Source organism: Phyllobates terribilis, unplaced genomic scaffold, assembly GCF_046119375.1.
Source record: "Phyllobates terribilis strain yellow unplaced genomic scaffold, ASM4611937v1 Scaffold_11__3_contigs__length_659146591, whole genome shotgun sequence".
Taxonomy (NCBI): domain Eukaryota; kingdom Metazoa; phylum Chordata; class Amphibia; order Anura; family Dendrobatidae; genus Phyllobates; species Phyllobates terribilis.
Genome location: NW_027362771.1, coordinates 469,612,921 through 469,622,500, shown reverse-complemented (window position 1 = coordinate 469,622,500; position 9,580 = coordinate 469,612,921).

Genomic DNA, 9,580 nt, shown 5'->3' with positions numbered 1-9,580 from the left:
TGTGTGTGGGACTTGTTCTATTAGTCCATCTATACTGACCTCCATCAGGTTGCAAACTGAATATAATTTTTTTCTGCATCTAGCTCTGAAAAAATATTTGGCCTTCTAGCAGTGTGTGGGACTTTCTCTATTAGTCCATCTATACTGACCTCCATCAGGTTGCAAATTAAAAATAATTTATACCTGCATCTAGCTCTGAAAAAATATTTGGCCTTCTAGCAGTGTGTGGGACTTTCTCTATTAGTCCATCTATACTGACCTCCATCAGGTTGCAAATTAAAAATAATTTTTTGTCTGCATCTAGCTCTGAAAAAATATTTGGCCTTCTAGCAGTGTGTGGGACTTTCTCTATTAGTCCATCTATACTGACCTCCATCAGGTTGCAAATTAAAAATAATTTATATCTGCATCTAGCTCTGAAAAAATATTTGGCCTTCTAGCAGTGTGTAGGACTTTCTCTATTAGTCCATCTATACTGACCTCCATCAGGTTGCAAATTAAAAATAATTTTTTGTCTGCATCTAGCTCTGAAAAAATATTTGGCCTTCTAGTAGTGTGTGGGACTTTCTCTATTAGTCCATCTATACTGACCTCCATCAGGTTGCAAACTGAATATATTTTTTTTCTGCATCTACCTCTGAAAAAATATTTGGGCTTCTAGCTGTGTGTAGGACTTGTTCTTTTAGTCCATCTATACTGACCTCCATCAGGTTGCAAACTGAATACAATTTTTTTCTGCATCTACCTCTGAAAAAATATTTGGGCTTCTAGCTGTGTGTGGGACTTGTTCTATTAGTCCATCTATACTGACCTCCATCAGGTTGCAAATTGAATATAATTTTTTTCTGCATCTAACCCAGCCAATAGTTTTGGCCTAATACCACAGTTTGGCCACTCAGCTCTGCTCGGTTCCCATCCATTGTTTTTTTGTGCAAACAACTCCAGAGTTGTGAATTAGTTAACCACCAAAATGAGTGGAAAAAGGCCTGCTGCTGGTGGAAAGGGGAATAGGCGTGTTGGGAAGGTGAAAAAAGGTTGTGTCCGTGGGGTAGGTGTTAAAGCAACAGTAACATCTGCAGAAGAAAGACCATCTTCCAGCCAAACTAAAATGTCTACTTCTTTTAGCAGACAATGTGATAAGATCCCTTTCTTACGGCCACGCCAATCGCTACAAATTCCAGATGAGGCACAAAAACAGCAGGTGCTTCAACGGATATCAAGTGCTCCTTTAAGTGGGCTCTCCTCCAAATCAATTTCAACATCACAAATACTCCAGTCCTCAAAGGTGTCACCCCAATCGCACTTGCTTCCTCACAGCTCCCAAATCTCCAGCTGCCCGTCTGAGTATGAGGTAGAACAGATGGTTGAGTCTGCAGAGCTGTTTACTCATACTATAGCCTGGGAATCAGAGGTCGACTCCAGCGCTTCTATGAATACAGACGAGGAAATGATCTGCACTGATTCCCAGAATCTTAATGAGTCAGATCCAGGACCAGACGCAGAAGGTTCTGACCATAATGTAGACCCTCATTCCCAAACTGTAACTCCTGTTGGTGGAGACAATGAGGAAGACGATGATGAGACTCAAATACCTGATTGGAGCGACAACTTTAGTTTTTTGTCAGGGCAGGAACAGGTTGGCTCTGAGGACGACGGGTGTGATAACGCACAGGGTGATGATGATGAGGTTGGAGATCCCACTTACTGTCAACCCACAGTCAGCCAAGAGATGAGGTCAGCAGAGGAGGTGGAGGAAGATGCTAGTGACGACGAGGTCAGGTTGCGCCTTCCTGGACAGAGACGTAGTACTGGAAGCACGTCAACAACTCCATCCTCAAACACAACTCTGCCTCTCACCACAAGTCGTGGTGGCTCTTCAGGTCGCATGGGTGCTAAGCCTTGCATAGCCTGGGCATTTTTTCAGATCGATAAAGATGACCCAACTCGTGTTATCTGTAACATTTGTCAGCAAAAGCTAAGTAGAGGCCAAAAAATACATAGTTTGAGTACTTCATGCATGAACCGGCACATGGACATGAAGCATAAGTTGCAGTGGGAAGCTCAGTGTGCAACAATGCGGCCTAGCCGGCCGGGCCAACCACCGTCTGCCATATCTTGTGCATCCGCGGCCTCTTCATCCTCTGTGACTGGGGGGACAGCAGTCACACCTGTTTTGGGGCGCAGACCTGCCACCTCTTTACCCGCAACAGCCAACGTGATTGGCAGGTCATCATTTTCTTTGGAGGTGGTAACACCAGCTGGTGTTGAGCGCTGTCCGACATCGATAGCACCACCTTTGGATCAAGGCAACTTAACATGTCCGCCTGCATCTTCCTCACAGACCGGCAGTTTGCCGGGGACACCCTTATCAACCCCGTCTAAGCACAATAGCCAGCCCTCGGTCCCTCAGATGTGGACAAGTAAAAGACCATTTCCTCCTAGCCATGACAAAGCTAAGAGGTTGAATTTCACCATCTGCAAGCTCTTGGCTACAGAAATGCTGCCTTTCCGCCTGGTGGACACAGAGGATTTTTGAGACCTTATGTCCGTCGCAGTGCCCCAGTACCAGATGCCCAGTCGGCACTATTTCTCAAAGAAAGGTGTGCCTGCGCTCCACCAGCATGTCGCACACAACATCACCGCTTCTTTGAGAAACTCTGTGTGTGACAGGGTGCATTTCACCACAGACACTTGGACGAGTAGGCATGGACAGGGGCGTTACATGTCGCTGACTGGGCACTGGGTAACTATGGTGACAGCAGGACAAGGGGCTGCTGTCCAAGTCTTGCCGTCCCCACGAGTTGTGCGTCAATCCTCTTTATGTCAAAGTTCCTCCACTGCTTCTGCCTCCTCGACCTCCTCTCAGTCTTCCACCTGCACCCAAAGCCTGTCTGGTCATGCCACAAGCTTTCTAACTGCGCAGAAGGGATCCTGCACACCTCCTTACTATGCTGGCAGTAGGGCTCAACGTCATCAGGCTGTTTTTACTTTGAAATGTCTGGGAAATGTGAGTCACACAGCTCAGGAGTTGTGGTCAGCTCTGGAGAACCAATTTCATGAATGGTTGCCTCCACTGGACCTGAAACCAGGGAAGGCCGTGTGCGACAATGCTGCAAACCTGGGTGCGGCCCTTCGCCGGGGCAATGTCACACACGTGCCTTGTATGGCTCACGTGTTGAACCTGGTTGACCAGCAATTTTTAGCCCACTATCCCAGACTAGATGGCCTTCTGCAGAGGGCACGGTCGCTGTGTGCTCACTTCCGCCGTTCGCATCCCGCAGCTCAGCGACTTACATCTCTACAGAAGTCGTTGGGCCTGCCACTTCACCGGCTAAAATGCGATGTGCCTACCCGGTGGAATTCAACTCTGCACATGTTGCAGCGACTGTGGCAACACCTACAAGCCCTGGTGCAATACGTTCTGACGTATAGCCTGGGCCAACGAGATCCAGAGGTGGGGCAAATCACGCTGGAGGAGTGGTCTCAGATCAGGGACCTATGCACCCTTCTGCACAGTTTTGAAATGGCGACGAAGATGTTTAGTGCTGACGATGCCATTATCAGCATGACTATTCCGGTGATTTACATGCTGGAGCACATGTTAAACAGAATTCGGAGTCAGGTGGTGGCACAAGAGGAGGTGGAGGAAGTAGAGGAGGAGGAGTTGTATGCGGAAGGGCTAACATCTGCAAGGTCCAGACGGTCGGCAGCACCAAGGCGGCAGGCATGTGAGGGTGGGGGAGATGGTTTTACCAGGGCGCATGGTAGCAGCCAAACTAGTGAGGAAGGTGCAGGAGCCCAGGAATAAGTGGAGGACGAACTGATGGAAGACTCATCAGATGAGGGAGACCTTGATCACATTTCTGTTGTGCGAGGTTGGGGGGAGAGGACAGAGGAAGGAAGCATGATTGTTACCTCGCCACCAACACAACAGGGACTTGGTGCTCCTGGATGCGCAACACACATGAGTGCCTTCTTGCTGCACTACCTGCAACATGACCCTCGAATTGTGAGAATTAGAAATAATCCTGACTACTGGGTTGCCACACTATTAGATCCCCGGTAAAAAAGTAAATTTGCAGAAATTATTCCTGCCATAGAAAGGGATGCACGCATGCAGGAGTATCAGCAGAGACTGTTGCAGAATCTTACATGTGCTTTTCCACAAAACACCAGTGGTGCACGTAGTGAATCTCACAGTTCCAACTTGCCAACCGTGGGACCGTCAAGTGTACAGCACTCAAATCGTAACAGAACCACAGTATCTGCTGGTAACATCAATTTTGCGGAATCATTTCACCACTTTTTTAGCCCATCCTTTGCAAGGCCACAGGAGACAAGAAGTCTGACACATAGTCAACGCCTAGAGACGATGGTACAGGAGTATCTCCAAGTAAACATTGAAGCCATGACTGTGTCACTGGACCCTCGCTCTTTTTGGGCTTCCAATCTGGATAAATGGCCGGAGCTAGCCACTTACGCCTTGGAGATCTCGTCATGCCCCGCAGCCAGCGTTCTGTCTGAACGTGTGTTCAGCGCTGCTGGTGGTGTGCTGACAGATAAGCGCACGCGGCTCTCCACTGATAATGTAGACAGACTCACGTTCATAAATATGAACAAATCATGGATCCGAAACGACTTTTCTACCCCTGTGTCATCCTGGGGAGAGTAAAAGCTTGATGATTGGTTAAAATCACCCTACCAACCGTTTTAAGCTTTCAAATTACTAATCATGTTTATCTGTATCTTGGCTGGAAAATAATTTGGGCTTTGTAGCAGTGTGCAGCACTGATTCTATTAGGCCATCTATAATAAGCTCCACCAGATTTAAAATTACTAATCATGTTTATCTGTATCTTGACTGGAAAATAATTTGGGCTTTGTAGCAGTGTGCAGCACTGATCCTATTAGGCCATCTATACTAAGCTCCACCAGATTTAAAATTAATAATAATTTTTAGCTGCATCTAGCCCGGAAAATAATTTTGGGGCTCCGAGATGCGCAAGACACATAAGTGCCTTCTTGCTGCACTACCTGCAACATGACCCTCATATTGTCAGAATTCAAAGTAATCATGACTACTGGGTTGCCACACTCTTAGATCCCCCAAACTTTTCGATCAACCTTTTCATTTTAATAAAGACCAAAAAAATGGTCATTTTTGAAATTATAAGCATTAGCAGGTTATTAGAAACTGAAATCAAACAGTTTTCAACTCAAAACTTTATTCTAGGTGATGTTACATTTTCACATAGGACCCCTTGTTCGAAAGGAGCTTCTGAACTCTCTCGTCCATTGAATTTGTCAGGTTTTGGATGGTTTCTGCTTCAATTGTTTTGCATGAGGACAGAATACCCTCCCAGAGCTGTTGCTTAGATGTGAACTGCCTCCCGCCATCATAGACACTCCTTTTGATGATGCTGCAGAGGTTCTGAATGGGGTAGAGGTCAGGGGAGCATGGGGGGTCACACCATAAGTTTGTCCCCTTTTATGCCCATATCAGCCAGAGATGCAGATGTTTTATGTGCAGCATGAGATGGTGCATTATCATGCAAAAAAATGATCTTGCTGTGAAATACACGGTTCTTCTTCTTGAACCATGGCAGGAAGTGCTGTTTGAGAAAATCCACATACATTATGGAGTTCATCTTTAGCACCTTCAGGGATCCTAAAGGGGCCGACAATCTCTCTCCCCATGATTCCAGCCCAAAACATTACTCCACCTCCTCCTTGTTGGCGCTGTAGCCGTGTTTGCGTGGGGTGTCCATCAACCAGCCATCCTCCACTCCATCCATCTGGACCATCGAGCGCTGCACGGCACTCATCCGTGAACAAAACAGTTTTGAAATCAGTCTTCATGTAATGTTTGGCCCACTGGAGCCGTTTCTGCTTGTGTGAAGTGGATAGAGGAGGTCGACAGGATGGCGTATGCACAGCTGCAAACCTCTGAAGGACCCTGCATCTTGTTGTTCGGGGGACGTTGGAGGCACCAGCAGCTTCAAAAACTTGTCTGCTGCTATGACAAGGCTTTTTTGCCGCTGCTCTTTTAACCTGACGTAATTGCCTGTAGGAAAGAGTCCTCAATTTGCCCTTATCAGCACGCACACGTGTGTACTGTGAATCAGCTACATACTTCTTGATTGCCAAGACACTTCATCCTGATCATCGCACAATGTTGATTGTAGTCATGCCTTGACCTAAACACTCCACAATTTGTTGCTTCTCAGCAGCCGACACATCCTTTTTCTTTCCCATTTTGGCAGAAAATGTAGGCTGCTTAATAATGTGAGACAGCCTTCTTAAGTAGTCTTGCCTTTCATTGGACACACCTGCCAAACTAATTAGCACAGGTGTCTGCAATTGCTTACAGTGATATAAAGAGCCCTGACACACATCACCATCAATGAGTTTAACTGACAAACAAACAAATTCTTCCCTTATCACTCCTAAACACTTTTTGCATAATAATTTGGAACACAGTGTACATGTGCTTTTCCACAAAACACCAGTGGTTCACGTAGTGAATGTTACAGTTCTAACTTGCCAACCGTGGTCTGTATGGAGTTGTTCAATAAAGGGCCCAAAATTAAGATAACATAGATGGGAGAGGTCTCTATGAATAGGAATTCCTAAGTATTTGATACCCTGTGAGGGCCAGGCAAAGGGAAAGTTGGACTGGATGGAATCCTATATGGATTTGGGGAGGGAGACATCGAGGGCCTCAGACTTCGCTGCATTGATTTTAAAATTTGACCATGTAACAAAGTGATCTATTTCAGCCATAACAGCATGGATGGATATATGTGATTGAGTGATATATACTAGGACATCATCAGCAAATAGAGAGCACTTGTACTCGGTGCCTCCCACCTCAATCCACCTAATATTGGGGTTATGGCGAATTGATGAGAGCAGGTGCTCCGTCACTAGGATGTATAAGAGAGGGGACAGAGGACATCCCTGCCTTGTCCCATTGGTGATTGTGAAAGGTGATGAAAATGTTCTGATGCACCCCCTGGGCCTTGGGACACCCGAAGCCGGACCCTTTTTGGTGGATGCTGGTGGTTGTAGTCTTCGTGGCGGCGACCCGGTTCCATGGCTCAGGGTGGTCAAACCAGTGGCAGAACTATTTATGTGGTTTTGATGTTTAAATGTCCGACTACGCCACCCGTGGATTGCGGTCAGAGTGAACCGCCGCTGCAGGGCAGACCGCTGAGGCTGGTGTTGTGGGTGCAGCAGAGCGAAGCATAACTCCCCACGGGAGGAGTATAGCCTCAGGGCAGTGTATGCGGAGGATGGGGGTGATGGTGCAGGGCAGCAGCAGTAACGACACAGAGTCAGTGATGCAGTCCAGGGCCTTTACTCACAGTTCTTATTATCCAGACCACGTCTGCAGGTAACGGCTGCCCACGTCGTACTGTGCTCACCAGGTGAGGGGCTCAGACAACTCCCAGATAACTTTGGAGCGCTTCACAGGACCCCCTTTGTGTGTCCTTTGTCTGGCCTTTCTTACCAACCCTTCTGTCCGGCTGCCTCGGGCCTACTCTTGGTAAACTTGGCGCCAGTTTCCCTGACCCTATGTGGTGCCTTCCTAGCGGGTGTAGCGAGGGGCTGCGCCACATAAAATGTCACAGCCTCCGGTTTCTAGCTGAGGGTCTTTTCCTGCCTCCACTAGTTTCGGGGACCGGTCTCCCCCTTTGGCCTGACCCCTCCACGCAGGTGGATTCGGGCGTGCGGTGGCGACTCGCCCGTCCGCACCCCTGGGATCCCTTCATTCCTCATTCCTGGAGCCTTCTCCGCTCCTCTTCCTTCCTTCTCCCTCTTCCAGGCCTGGGCCTCTGTTACTAGGCCCGCCTCCGGAGCAGAGCTCATGCAGAGCCCCTGCTCCCTGCCACTTCTGCTCAGACTTCTCTGCACTGAACTAAGATGGTGCCCACCTTTTATACTCCCTTCTCAATGCATCCAGGAACTGCTTCCTCCCTGCTCCTGCACTACAGGGTTCCCCTTCCTCAGTGTTCCCTCCCCCCACTCCAGCCAGGGACAGGGACTGTCGTGCCCATCTCAGAGGCATATTGGTCGCCCTGCCCCACGGCAATGTGGTGTAATGCATGCAGGTGTCGGGTCCTGATCCACACTCCATCCTTACCTGAGAGTGAGATATCACACCTCTGGGTGAGGTGCAATACCTCTGTAGCAACCGAGCCCTCAGGGTGCTACAGTTCCATTTATCTTCAGCCTAGGTGACGTATTGTGATACAGGGCCGTGATTTTGGCTATAAAAGGGTCCCCTAGACCCCTACCCCAAGCTTTTTAAGAGAATCATATATGGCGTGCCAGGAGACTCTATGGAATGCTTTCTCAGCATCCAACGAGAGTATCTAATTACAAATTTTTAACTGCATCTAGCCCAGGAAATACTTTGTGCCTAGTAGCAGTGTCTGCTAGTCAGCGGATTATCCCGGCTGTTAAGCAAGCTACACCACCTGTAGTTTGGACACTTAATTTTTTCAAAGGAAATGCTTCGGGACCACGGGATACTCAGTGAAGAGCATCAGGAGGCACCCCAAGGCATAGGGGCTGGGACTGGCAGTAGGATGCCTTGCGGTGGACAGCCGAGCTCGATCCTTATAAAAGCTTTTTAACTGCAGCAGCTTTAGTGGACGCTACTGGAGCTGGAATTACGCGGCTGCTGGCATGAGACTTGCCCTCCAATAGATCCTTGTAAATGGATTTAAAGTGTATTCATTCAAATTAGAGAGACAATGTAAATTAAAAAGCTTAGAGCTGCCTCCACCACAGGGGGGCTCGCTCGACCCACCAGCGGACAGGCACCAGTATTGGGAGAGGGGGGCTGGCCGTCAGGGTTCACCGCGGCTCTGGCACAAACCCGGCGACACGGAGGTGGCACGGGCAGGAGCGGACTGAACGTGTCGGCTTCTCACTTTTTGGATTTTAGAAGGGCATGACATGCCTATATCTGTGTCTCCCCCTCCTTTTACTCCTCCACCTCTTTTCTTTTCGCATGACTATATGTACTTGTCACTTTTCCATGTGTTAGTTGTGTCTTCTGAGCAGTTTGTCAGCTTTTGGACACCTTTGAAGGTGTTTTCTATGTGTTTCTATGTGTTTTTGTTTGCCTGCCATTGGTTTTAACGGTGTTCGAAGGTGTTCGACGAACAGTTCGACTAACAGTTCGGCGAACACACGGGTGTTCGACGAACCGAACCGAACTCGAACACTATGGGGGTGGCTCAACACTACCCACGATGTGTTTTTTAAGTGTTTCTGCAGTGGCAAAAACGCTGCAGAAATGCTTAAAAAACGCATGGTAGAAGGCCTGCCATGTTCCCCAATGATAATCCGCATATCATTGCGGAAAAAAACGCAGCACTACCAATTATTTTGCGGAAGTGCTGCGTTTTCGTCGCAATTGACATGCATTAGAATGCATGGATTACACATCACTGTATATGTAGATGCGCATTCCATGCGTTCTAATGTGAGGATGGTACCCAGGTCTAGAGAAGAGGAGACTCTCCTCCGGACCTGGGTGCCATAGAAACTGTGAAAAAAAGAATAA